The following is a 14,756-nucleotide window of genomic DNA, read 5'->3' as shown; positions in this document are numbered from 1 at the left end:
AATTTCTTTTTAAAATTTTTATTGTTTTATTGTATTTTATTTTTTAAATTATACTTTCAGTTCTGGGATACATGTGCAGAACGAGCGGGTTTGTTACATAGGTATACACGTGCCATGGTGGTTTGCTGCACCCATCAATCCATCATCTACATTAAGTATTTCTCCTAATGCTATCCCTGCCCTAGCCCCCCCATCCCCCAACAGGCCCTGTTGTGTGATGTTCCCCACACCATGTCCGTGTGTTCTCATAGTTCAATTCCCACTTATGAGTGAGAACATGCAGTGTTTGGTTTTCTGTTTCTGTCTTAGTTTGTTGAGAATTATGGCTTCCAGCTTCATCTATGACCCTGAAAAGGACATGAACTCATCCTTTTTTACAGCTGCATAGTATTCCAGGGTGTATATGTGCCATATTTTCTTTATCCAGCCTATCACTGATGGGCAATTGGGTTGATTCCAAGTCTTTGCTATTGTGAATAGTTTCACAGTAAACATATGTGTGCATGTATTTTTATAGTAGCATGATTTATAATCCTTTGGGTATATCATGGGATTGCTGGGTCAAATGGTATTTCTGGTTCTAGATCCTTGAGGAATAGCCACACTCTCTTCCACAATGGTTGAACTAATTTACACTCCCACCAACAGTGTAACAGCGTTCCTATTTCTCTACATCCTCTCCAGCATCTGTTGTTTCCTGACTTTAATGATAGCCATTCTAACTGATGTGAGATGGTAGCTCATTGTGGTTTTGATTTACATTTCTCTAATGAGCAGCGTAATGAGCATTTTTTCATATGTTAGTTGGCTGCATAAATGTATTCTTTTGAGTAGTATCTTTTCATATCCTTTGACCACTTTTTGATGGGATTGTTTTTTTTTTTTCTTGTAAATTTGTTTAAGTTCCTTGTAGATTCTGGATATTAATCCTTTGTCAGATGGATAGATTGCAATAACTTTCTCCCACTCTGTTGGTTGCCTGTTCACTCTGATGATAGTTTCTTTTTCTGTGCAGAAGCTCTTTAGCTTAATTAGATCCCATTTGTCAATTCTGGCTTTTGTTGCCTTCACTTTTGGTGTTTTAGTCATGAAGTCTTTGCCCATGCCTATGTCCTGAATGGTATTGCCTAGGTTTTCTTCTAGGGTTTCCATGGTTTTAGGTCTTACGTTTAAGTCTTTAATCCATCTTGAGTTAATTTTTGTACAAGGTGTAAGAAAGGGGTTCAGTTTCAGTTTTCTGCATATGGCTAGCCAGTTTTCCCAACACCATTTATTAAATAGGGAATCCTTTTCTCGTTGTTTATTTTTGTCAGATTTGTCAAAGACCAAATGGTTGTAGATGTGTGGCATTATTTCTGAGGCTTCTGTTCTGCTCCATTGGTCTATATGTCTGCTTTGGTACCAGTACCATGATGTTTTGGTTACTGTAACCTTGTAGTATAGTTTGAAGTCAGGAAGCGTGATGCCTCAAGCTTTCTTCTTTTGCTTAGTATTGTCTTAGCTATACGGTCTCTTTTTTGGTTCCATATGAATTTTAAAGTAGTTTTTTCGAATTCTGTGAAGAAAGTCAATGGTAGTTTGATGGGGATACCCTTGAATCTATAAATTGCTTTGGGTAGTATGGTCATTTTCACAATATTGATTCTTCTTATCCACAAGTATGGAATGTTTTTCCATTTGTTTGTGTCCTCTCTTATTTCCTTGAGCAGTGGTTTGTAGTTCTCCTTGAAGAGGTCCTTTACATCCCTTGGAAGTTGGGTTCCTAGGTATTTTATTCTCTTTGTAGCAATTGTGAATGAGAGTCCACTCATGATTCAGCTCTCTGTTTGTCTATTATTGGTGTATAGAAATTCTTGTGATTTTTGCACATTGATTTTGTATCCTGAGACTTTGCTGAAGTTGCTTATGAGCTTAAGGAGATTTTGGGCTGAGATGATGGGGTTTTCTAAGTAATACAATCATGTCATCTGCAAACAGGGACAATTTGACTTCCTCTTTTCCTAATTAAATACCCTTTATTTCTTTATTCTGCCTGATTGCCCTGGCCAGAACTTCCAACACTATGTTGAAAAGGCATCCTTGTCTTGCGTCGGTTTTCAAAGGAAATGCTTCCAGCTTTTACACATTCAGTATGATATTGGCTGTGCATTTGTCATAAATAACTCTTATTATTTTGAGTTATGTTCCATCAATACCTAGTTTATTGAGAATTTTTAGCATGAAGGGTGTTGAATTTTATCAAAGGCCTTTCCTGCATCTATTGAGATAATCATGTGGTTTTTGTCATTGGTTCTGTTTATGTGATGGATTACGTTTATTGATTTGTGTATGAGGAACCAGCCTTGCATCCCAGGAATGAAGCTGACTTAATCGTGGTGGATAAGCTTTTTGATGTGCTGCTGGATTCAGTTTTAATTTTAGAGATTGCATACTGCTATAGAAAGAGTGATGAGTTAGAAAGACCAGAGTCTGAAGTGCATCTTTATCTTCAGTAGTAATAACTTAGAGAAGTTATGGCATCACTTCCAGTCCTAATTTCCTTATGAGTAAATATGAGAATATTAATACTTTCATGATGGCTTGCACAGGGGATTAAATGAGGTAAAGTGTGAAAAAATGCCTGCCACATATTACAAATACTCCAGAAAATGGTTCCATTCCTGCTGTACCTCCAGTTTGGCATTCGAAACTGAGGCTCAGACAAGTTAAAATGTTTTTTCAAGGTGAAAGATTGAGACAGGCTTGAACCTGCACCTTCTAGTACCAGTCAGTCCTCTGTAATCTGTAGTATTTTCTAATGAAGGTCAGGAATTAGAAGCATCACAAATGACATTTCCACTTGCTCTTTGTCTCATAGCTCATGTTTCTAGGCAGTTTAAATAGCATCAAACAATTAAAATATTTATTCCTTGACATTCAATGACTTCTTTTTTTGGCAATAGCCTACAACCAAATGGCCTTTGAGTTGGCAAAGTTATTGTTTTAGCTGCCTTTCCGCCTTCCAAAGATCAGGTGACTGTTTTCAAATGTAGAAAGGAGCCAGCCCATAAATCACAGGGAAAAGAACTAACTTTGAACAAGCTAAGTTGCTTTGTAGAACAAGTGCTGGAGATCACATCGCTCATGGCCTATTCATTCTTGGGCTGCTCTCACTTTTTCCAGGACAAGTCATTTCCAGCATTCCTCTCTTTAAGTAAGACTTAGAAATTCAATAGTGATACTATCTTAGGATATGAAGAAAGATGTGATACCGAGGCATGTTTTAAGCAGGAAGCCAACACCAGTATCCTTCCTTAGGATAAGTAGAAGTTGTGTTTGTTTATAGATATGATTATAAGGAAGCACTATGTGTCCAAACATTTAAAAAATGTTTATCTGGGATAATCAGTAATTCTTTGAAAGTGCAAACACTTGGGAATTGTTATCAAAGCTGATCAGATTGTCAGGGTTCTATTACAAACCATGAAATAGGTTAATAAATATTTGAAACTAAAGGGATGTCATAAATTCGTTATCCAACCTTTCTGTACTATTAGGGGAAATGTCATAAAGGAAAACTGAGGTACAGACAAATTAAGATGCTTTTTCAAGGTTGGTGGTTGAGCCAGGCTTGAACTTGAGCCTTCTGCACTAGTTCAGCCCTCTGTAGTCTATATAATACTGATTTTCCTAATGCAAGTCAGATATTAGAAGCATTCCACAAGGCACTTCCGTGTACTCTTTGTTTCATATCTCATAGTTCTAGGCAATTTAAATAGAAACAAATATTTATTCACTGACATTCTTTTTTTTCAACAAATATTTAATGGATTCCTTATTATGTCATATATATTGAGCATAAAAATGTAGGTTTATCTGATGAATCAGACACCTTCATATTGAGGAACTGATAGGATTTCTTAGCCTGTCTTACAGATTATGGACTTGCTCTTTGATGGGTTGAACAGGTGAACATTTACATCATGATAAACAATAACACGAAATGTTTCTGACTCTGTCTACATGAGAACTTGTAAGTATTTTTAGGAAGTTATTAGTCATAGCACTTGTCTCTGGGTAAGAGCATCTTAAAAGGAGACTTCTTCTAGTTATGTATTTTCCTGTTTACTTCAACATTCTGGGATCTTCCCAAGCAAGGGGTTTGCTTCCCTATGGTTCGGTTTCCTGATTGGATAAAAGGAGATTCCCAGTGACCTGTCACAGAAGACTTATCTTGAATTGTGTAAGCAATGAATGTAGAGAATGGAAAAGCATCTGAGAAAAAGAAGTGACTAGATAGAATTCTAAATAAACATTTATGTGGATCAAGGAAAAGGTAGATATCTCCCTCACCACTTGGAAAACTTGTCTTATGTTGCTTAATATTTCTCTCATACTGTGGGCAGATGAATAGAGACAAATCACAAAATGTTATAGATTTTATAATCTAGAACATCAGGATCTACTTATAACCACAACGAAATTACCACTACTTATGACCAGGCACAATCCAACTCTTTGTTTCCTATTCTGGAATAGCATTTCACTCGGGATGACAGCATAGTAATTTGAAATGAGCAGGAGACCTACATCATTTCTAGATACTTTCAATTTGGCCAAGACACTTTGTCTCTCTAGGCCTCAATTATTTTTTTGCTTTCAAATGGAAAAATACTGAACTGTACCATCTTACAAATCATAGAGATGCTGTGAGGATCAACTAAGATAATGTCTGTAAGAAAGACTGGTAAATAAAAACCGAGTCATATAAGCACTAGCTATTGTTATTTTCACGGTCTTCAGTCACTCTGCTAAATCACTTTGCCATAGAATGCTTTGCAGTAGAATTCATTAGGTAAGTCTTGAACTTCCCACTGGAGTTTAAGCTCCTTGAGGTTATTCATCTTTAAATCCCTATCATCTAGCAGATCTAGATGTACATCTAGATGAACATGTTCATCTCCTTTCTTTCTCTTTCAGGTGCACATTCTATTCAAGGGAATTTCTATCTCTTTCCCTTCTGGGTAACGGATGCTCATCTAGGATGGCTCAGTGGATTTTAGAAAGGGCTTGAGCTCATTCTTCACCAGGACTCTGCCATTTAATTTTAGCCTCAAGTGTTAATGGAAAAGGTCATAGAGTTCAGGACACTCTTCAGTGAAAATAAAACTGGAGAAGCAGTTGCAAGCGGAGGAGGGCCCTAAATAAGGCCCTTTCTAAGTAGTGTTTGGGGACGTGGGCTTCAGCACTTCACGTGCCCATAAGTTCTCCCCTTGCTGCAGGCCATTCACAGTCCCTTGCTCAAACCCTCCCAGGGTACAAGAGTTTGTATAGGAAGGTGGAATTGCCATTTCCTGACACCAAGCTCAGGAGAAAGTAATGCACCTCAAATAGCCTTGTTCTCTCAGTAACTGCTTATGGGCCTCTTACTCCTTAGGACCCTCCTCTGCTTGCAATTGACATGCTGCAGAAAGCCAGCTGTTGACAGCAAAGGGACAATAAGTTTTGTTTAGGGGAAAGACTTATATAAAATGCTATTAATTGCACCCTTTCTGGAATGTCTCCTTGTCCCGATGAAGAACTGGGGTGGAAGAAGAAATTGTGCTGTGCGATAAAGGTTGTATAGGCTTATGTCTTCTATATGGGGTAGATATCATAGTTCTGAAACACTTTTGGAATCCATTGGTTAAAATCATTGAGAGCAGAGGCAGTCATATCTGTCTAATTTGTAATAGTATATTTATTGGTAATAAAAATTGGTAACTTGAATAGCTTGTAATTTAAATGTTCACACCTATGATTGGCAGGTGATTCATGTCACTACAAATTCTTTTTTTTTTTTTTTCCCTGCTCCACTTCTATGTCAGTGAGTATACAAGAATCCTACCCTCCACTTTGAGTTTTCCAAACAACCTTGAAATGCTTGCATTTATTGGCAGGGGTTTCAGAATCCATGACTCCAAAAACATTATCGCTTGATCACATACAATTCTTTACTTCTATTTTGTGTACATAGTGCTATGGATTTATGCATTTTCCCATTGTAATGTTTGTGGTATAAACAACGACTCATTCTCTTATCATTCCAGAGGCTGGAACTCTGAAGTTAAGATGTTATAAGGGCCATGTTCTCTCAGAAGACTCTGGGAGACAACCCCTCCATGCCTCTTTGGAGTTTCTCGTGGTTTCTGACAGTCCTTGGCTTTCCTGGATTTGCAACTGCATCACTTCAATCTCTGCCTCTATTGTACATGGCCTTCTTCTCTGGGTGTCTGTCTCTGTGTCTCTCCTCTTATTAGAAAGATGTCGGTCATATTGGATTAAGGGCCCATCCTATCCCAGCATGACCTCATCTTAATTTACATCTTAATTACATCTGCAGAAACCCTATTTCCAAATAAGCCCAGACTCACAGGTACCAGGTACAGTATTCTAGTAGGTGCTCAGTAAAGATGTGGTGGAAGAGTGAGCTAAGCTTCCCAACTTGATAAGACAGAGCCCTCTGTGTTCTGACTCCAACAGATCCTCAGCTTTATCTTCTCCCTTTCCTCTGACTCCCACTACTCCATTGATGTTAACATTTTGCTTATAATTTTCTTCATACACAAAGTATTCTAACATACGTGTTATTCCTTTTACTTGTGATGACCTTTCTTCATTTCTTCACCTGACTAATTCTATCTCATGTTCAGTATTCAGCTGACACATGAGCATGGAGGGCCCACCTAACAATGTCCTCAGTGCTAAGTAAATAGTTCTTACATCTTATACTTCTATATATCTATATTCTTCTTATATCTGTATACGTCTTATACATCTAAGTAAATGTCTCCTTAATACTTCTTATGTCATCTTACACCATCCTGAACAAATATCTAGCACAGTATGTTTCATATAATATTGCAATTATCTTTTCTTTCTCCATCACTGTGTCTCCAACTATTAATTCCTAAGGAAGAGGAAGATTACTGTGGTTGAGTTCTATTCCCCCCAAGCGAAGTAAGTGGAAATTCTAGCCTTGGTACCTGTGAGTCTGGGCTTATTTGGAAATAGGGATTTGCAGATGTAATTAAGATGTAAATTAAGATGAGGTCATGCTGGGATAGGATGGGCCCTTAATCCAATATGACTGACATCTTTCTAATAAGAGGAGAGACACAGAGACAGATACCCAGAGAAGAAGGCCATATACCATAGAGGCAGAGATTGAAGTGATGCAGTTGCAAATCCAGGAATATCACGGACTGTCAGAAACTACCAGAAACTTGGGGGAAGCATGGAGGGGTTCTCCCCCAGAGCCTTCAGAGAGAACGTGGCCATGCTGACATCTTAACTTCAGACTTTTAGCCTCTGGAATGATAAGAGCATAAACTTTTTTTGCACCTACCCAGTTTGTGGCACTTTGTTACAGCAGTTCTGGAAACTAACACAGAGCTTGTCTTATTTAATATCATATTTAAAGTATAAGAAAGAAGGGAACAACAGACCCCGGGGACTCCGTGAAGGAGGGGTTGGAAGGAAGGAGAGGTTCAGAAAAACCACAACCACCACCACCACCACAACAACAACAAGAACTGTTGGGTACTATGCTTAATACCTGGGTGACAAAATAACTGTAACCCAACTCCTGAGTCATGAATTTACCTATATTACAAATTAGTATCTGTACTCCTGAACCTAAAATTAAAGATAAAAGATTTTAAAAAAAACCTTTATACTTGTTTCCCCACACCTCCTAAAAATAAAGTGTCAACATAATTTTTGGCACTTAGTAGACAGTCAAATGATTGCTTAATTGGCATTTAAATTAATATGAAACCATCTAGAACGTTCCACTGCCTTCCTCCCTTCTTATTCACCATCCATCCAAATCCTACATGGCCACATGAGCCCACATAATTACCTGTCATTCCTAGTCAATCAGCTTTTTCTCCTGTGGATTCTTAAACCATTTTATTGTTTATTATAATTTTAATCCTATGTTTCAGTGCACCACAATGCACACCTTGCCTTTCCCAAATATTTCACACTTTGGAGATCTGGAGGAAACTCTATCTAGGCTGTCTAGCATTAGGTATGTGTGAATCATACCACATTCAATGTATAATGTAATCAAAACTACTTCTGGCATTGTCCACATTTTCAAATGATAATGATAAAAATAAGTCTCAGATTAATAAAATCACTCCCGTATGACATTAGGACTAGGAAGTCACAGAGTTGGGATTGGAACCCAGGCTTCTCTGGTTCCATATGGTGCTCTTTCCCTTTCTGCCTTTTAGTAAGACTTCAGAATGGTCACCATTGACCAAAGTCCTCAATTGCCCTTGCTGTCACTGAAGAAGAAATCTGAGAACTTTGACCGGTAACAAGAGCTGAGCATTGCAGATATGTGGGACATATAGACCCTGCCAACCTAGAGAGCTGGAAGCCGGAGCCTGCAGCAAACACACACAGAAACCTCTTGTCATCTCCTGTAGTGAGGTCCAACATATCCCAGCTTTCCATGGGATGGCTCACGCTGATCCACTTGCCCCAAATAGCAGTGCAACTTTTAGTAAGTACAGGTTGAATTACGATCAGTAAATGGTAGCAGAAAAGAATAACCTTGAGGAAGTTACCAATATGCTGTCTTCATTCATTTTCCCAGTCATTATCCTCTGATTCTTCCTTCCCAAAATATACGTCACTGACTGGAGGAGGGGACTTTTAAAAATAAAAACCTAGCATTCCTAATCTGTAAGAAAAATGTTCAAATGCTATCAATTCTACCCTTCTAAAGCAAGACCATGTGCCAGAAAACATTTTGTAAACTTCAAAGAGCTACATCAAGAGCTACTGCCATTGATTTAAAAATATGTGCATGGCATTTCTTGATGATTTTTATAGAACCAATAGTGGTTTGTTTCCATTATCTTAATCTAGTTGTTTTAAATCTGTTTTTATCATGTCAGTATTAATTTTGTTAAAATAGTGTCTTAGTCAGCTGGGGCTACTGCAACAAAATGCCACAGACAGGGTGGCTTAAGCAACAGACATTTATTTCTCACAGTTTTGCAGGCTGGAAGACCAAGATCAAGGTGCTGGCAAATTCTCCTCCTGGGGAGGGCCTCTCTTTCTGGCTTGCAGATGACTGCCTCTCACTGTGTCCTCACACGGTGCAAAGGGAAAGCTCTGACCTCCTCCTCTGATTCTAAGGACAATGATCTCATCACGAGGGTTCCATCCCCATGACTTCATCTAAACCTAATTACTTCCCAAAGGCCTCACCTTCAAATACACTGGGGATTATGACTTCAGCATATACATTTGGAGGGGGCCGTGAACACTCAATTCAAAACCAGTAGAATGTGATTTGAAGCAACAGTTTTTACTCACATAGCAAAATCCTTTCTATTCTATAAATTAAAGAGGAGATAGTCTGGAATACTTAATTCTGAATATTCATAGAGGCATAAAATGTTTATTTTGTTATTCTAAAAAGCCTAAATATATATTCTAGAAATCAGAGGAATGAGGACTCTAGGTTTTATTCCTGGCCCTAGCACTTACAAATTGTGTCATTTTGGATAGGTTTCCAAACCTCTTGAAGAGGCTCATACTGGCCAAATCTGGGACAATTTGCACATCAATACAAATGATGATAGTAGAGGATTATAGCCCACTGAATAAAATAGGAATCCATGTGTCTTCAATGAATAAATAGAGAGACGAAAAGGCTTTAGATACCAATAACATAGATATAGATGAAATGATGGAGTTGCCCAATCATTTGACAACCAGCATAGAAAGAATTCATTTGAGTAAGAAACACCAATGGATGCTAAAACTGGAAAATGAAAATACAGGATTTTGCATCTTGTCAAAGAAACTTCTCACAAAATATTTGTTAATTACAAAGGTTAAAAGAGTAATTTTAATGTAGAAAAACTGGCTGACACCAAGTGATCAAAATCAATACTATTAATGAGGCAAATTGGCAACATGTGCCACCAGAAAAGAGGCAATGGGAACACAGCATTACGGATGTGAAGTTCTGGCCAAAAACACATAACCTGGATCTAATCATGATCAAACACTGGACAAACCCAGATGGAGAGACACTGCAAAATAACTTGTCTATGATCTTCAAAAATATCAACATCAGTAAAGTCTAGGAATGGCTGAGTAGCTGGTTCAAGTTAAAGGAAATCAGAGAGATAGGAAAACTTGGAACAATGTGTGATACTGGATTGGAACTTTTTACCATAAAGAAAGTTCTTAGGTAAATGATAAAACTTGAATGGCATCTCTGGGTAAATGGGGATCCAGCAATTCTTTGCACTAATCTTATAATGTTTTTCAACTTTGAAATTGATTAAAATAATATGTAAAAACATTGTGAAAAGATAAAAACTCGAATTCTATAAAACACTACAATTGTGATGAGAGGAAACTGGTTGTGTAAAGAATTTTGAATTAAAAATTAGATTAAATATGAAATTGGGAAGACGTTAGTTACCGTTGTTATTTTTTGGAATAATAAAAGATATTTCCATTCTTGATAGATTAATGTTAGTGCTTGCGAAACAAAATCTCAAAACTTAAAATGGCCTGTTGTTTTGATCTTCTAAATCCTAGTGTTAGTTGAGAGAAGCTGAAAAATAAATGAAATTTTATTCAATCATGTAAATGGTGCATTTAATTATAGGCATTATGTAAGGGACACATGAAAGCATTCTGGTGGTATCTTTTGTGTTTCTTCTATGATAAGAACAATGGAATTGTTTTGTGCATGGAGGAGCAGATACGTCTTTCCAAGGGATAATGCAATTTAGAGGCTCTTTGTGTTTTAAGTGTTTCTCAGGACTGATTAAAGCCTTGCACTTGCACTGGAAAGCGAATGCTCATCTGTCTAATGAATGTTCTTTCATTGCATGAACTTAAGTAGGAGTTAGAGTCATGACAGGATTACATGAAGGCAGGTGGCCCATGAGAAGGGCTGGGGCAAAGTTAATAGGAAAAGTCTTGGCATTCAGAGTTTGAGAGATGTTTCCAGAGTTATTGGAAATTAGATTTTCTTATGCTTTAATCTATAAAATTAAATAGTTCTTCATTGAAATGTGTATATTTTACTCATTATTTTATTCTTATTGCCTAGAGCAGCATCAATAAATAACTGGTAGATGAATGAGTGAATTAGAAACTGAATAAATGAATAATAACAATGAATGATTGAAATGAATTATTGTCTTCTCTTATTGGTAATTAATTTCAACCTCTCTTCTTACATTTTCAACTTTCTAGAGTAGAGAAACTACAACTACAACTAATGGGCCTAATCTAGCTTACTGCCTGTTTTTATAAATAAAGTTTTATTGGAAAACAGCCATGCCCACTTGTTTATGTATTTTCTATGGCTACGTTCATGATACAATAGCATAGTTGAGTACTTGCAACACAGACCACATGATCCATGAAGTCTACAATGCTTACTCTCTGGCTTATTTTACAGAATTATTTGCTGACCCCTGTTCTAGAGCACGATCAATTACTTAGGGTTTAAGTAATGGTAATGCCCAATAGAGAGAAACTGATGGGGTTTGCTATCAGGATATGGTTAATAACAACAATTTCAACTTCTTAGGATCCCTTGCAGAAAACTCATAAAAGAAAATCTTCCTGTTTGCTCTTTATGCTCTGCATTAGGAAAACAGGAGTTTCTCTGAGTATTTAAAAATAAGTAATTTGAAACAGATAACTGTTTACAAAGGTGTGAGAAGGAATGGTGGGAAAAAATTGGGAAGGTCACAGGTTAGTAACTGCAGAAAGCAATAAGACTACCCCAAAAGCTGTAAAAAAAAAAAAAAAAAAAAAAAGAAAGAAAGAAAATAATGAACGATGTTACTTGGAGCCCACAATTTTTGCACCACAACATTGGTGCTGTTGGACTAGCTGCTTGAGTAGGAGCCCACGACTACACATGTGCCACCAGCACAGCTGCTGCCACTACCAAAGGTGCCACCAAAAGAGGTAATTAACATGCTTTTTCCTCCCTTTCACTTTCCAGGCTCCCATCAGTGGCCCCCGCCATGGCATAAGCTAACGCAAAGCCACCTGGCATTTGGTGTCTGACAGATGTAGTTTGTATACAGGCTGCTAGCTTCAGAAGTAGAGAGAAGTAGGAACAATGACTGTAAAGCTGAGTGACAACAGGAACTATCTGCCAAATGCTCATATTTAACTGGCTTGATCTTGAAGTTTATAGTCTCATATGAAGATCTTCCCAAGTAGTGCTGGTGGTGGTAGGGAAAGATGCCATAAAAAAAGACACAGTGAGAGGGAACAGTATATACGAAGTCAAAGAGTGACAATATATCAAGTAAGAGAATTTGTTATCCCTTGCTTGAAAATACATGATGTGTAGAGAGAAGCACTATTTGTCAAACTAGAGAGATAAAGTTGGATATGGGAGAAACAGTAAATCTCATGCCTAACTTATAAATAAGAAATATACTTCATTATGAAGTTTTACCATACTTGGTTCATTTGGGGTTTGATATTCTTCACCAATGGCCAGATTTCAGCCCCCTAGGCCAAGTATCTGTGAAAGAGACCAAAGGAAGTTTCAGTTTTTATGGTGACTCAGATCGATTCGCAATGGCTGCCTGTAGATCCGAATGGTGCAGGATTCTGAGCAACTTCTAGGTTCTTGGGAAAGAGTACCAGGTTTGATTTATGATGCCTACCACCAAGATAGGAATGGGACAACGTGTGCTGTGTTTGCCCCCATGATTTATAATAGTGTACATACATGAGGATGTTCAATAGTTTAGTCATTTGTGACGACAGCAAAAGGATTTGTTAAGAGTATATGCCATGACAAGGTAAGTCTTCAATATATAGTTTTATAGAAAAAACAAGCAGTTTTATAGAAAAAAGTATACAGTAGTTTCTTGGATTAGTCTCCAATTGTTCTTTGTTAAAAAAAATAGTGACAGCATTGATAAGTGTGGTAAGGGAACAGTTTCTGTTTGTTCTGACTCAGGCACCCTTCCTAGATTACATGCTGCATTCGTTGCATGGGATCTTGCCTGGGCAAGATATGTTGCTTTAGGACACCTCCTCAGAAACTCTTTGTACAGCAGTATAAATTTTTGTCCATAAAATCTTATAAGAATCAAATATATCTCTTTTTAGATATGTTAACTTGATTTTTACATCATTCCAACTATCCTGGGGGTGAGTAGGAGAGCAAAGCCAAGTGAATTAAGAGCATCACAGCACATATTTCTCAGGGTGGATTTTAGGATAACAGAGACCCTGCAGAGTCCTGCACAGCCTGATCTTATAAGGCATTTACTGAGCCCTCTGCTGTTGTTGTCTTGTCTAGAAGTCCTCTTTGGGTCTTAGGTACACACGGTGAATTAACTGATTCATGTCATGCTGAGGTATGGAAAATTTCTGGGACGCTATCAATAGTGCTACACACACACACACACCACACACACACACACACACACACACACAGAGCTATTTCCCTGCAGCTGCTTTCTTCTTATCATCCTGGAGCCTCAACTGACAAGCAAAGCACACATCCTCACAGCTCTGCTTTCATAAACCAATCTTGGTCTTGTATCTGTTTCACAGAGGTGGCCAGAGAGGAGATAGGACTTTAGGGACCTTGAATGCTGCATTCTGGCTCATTCCCTCCAACACTACTTCTCTAGTTTTAGGAGTTGGGGAGCATTGACTACTCAAATTGTGATGTGGGAGAGAGTAAGGGTGAGAGGCAAGGGAAGCCTTTAGCATAATAATTTCTCAACATATTTCCTTCTATAGTTACCGAAACAATAGCCTTTAATTACTTAAGCTTTATATGGCAATGCAGAAGTGTATGCAAATGCTGCAGGTCAGACATGGGTTTTTTTCAGATCTCCCTGTTCCCTTCCCTATATCGCTCTTTGTTTTCCCTTTCACAGAAAAGAAAATAAGTGAATGAATGATCTGGGTTAATATCTTCATTCTGTGGATGAGAAAGCAAATAGACGAACTTAACCCAAAATTCACCCACTGATTTGTGGCAGAGCCAGTAAGAACCAAGTCTGTGGATTCTGAGGTCAGAATGTTACCTCCACAGCTTTGCTTCTCCAAATGTGGGGAGCATGAAGAAAACAGAGGGAAATGATTCGAATCAACATTTTACAAAAGAAGATACACAAACATCCAGCAGTGCATTGTTAACAGGTTAATTAAGTTCATTACTCTTTAGAAAAATACAAGTTAAAACGACCAAGTTAAGCCAGTCCATACTCACTAGTATGACAGAAATAAAAGAGACTAAATGCCAACTGCTCAAAAGGATATGGAGCGGTTACACCTCTTACATACTGTGGTGGGAACACAAAGATGTTTGGTGATGTCATATGAATTTAAATCTATACTTACCATATGACTCATCAATCCTATACTTCTAGATATTTATATGAGAAATAAAAACAGATATCCACAAAAAATTAATGTAAGAATATTCATAACATCCATATGCATAATGGCCTAAAACTTAAAACAACCTGTACCTCTGTGAACAAAGGAATCAAATAAAATTCTGGTATAGTCATACCTTGGAATAATGTTTGCAAGAACAAACTTCTTAAACCTATAACGGTGTGACTGAATTTCAAAAACATGATGAGCTAAGCAAACCACACACCAACATATACACACACATAAACACTCACACACACACATTTTGTATAATTACATTTATATAAAGCCCAAGGACAGGAAAATATAAC

The sequence above is a fragment of the Trachypithecus francoisi genome, unplaced genomic scaffold, assembly GCF_009764315.1.
Source record: "Trachypithecus francoisi isolate TF-2019V2 unplaced genomic scaffold, Tfra_2.0 Lachesis_group7, whole genome shotgun sequence".
Classification (NCBI taxonomy): domain Eukaryota; kingdom Metazoa; phylum Chordata; class Mammalia; order Primates; family Cercopithecidae; genus Trachypithecus; species Trachypithecus francoisi.
The sequence above is the reverse complement of the archived record's forward strand: the minus strand, read 5'-3'. Positions refer to the sequence as shown.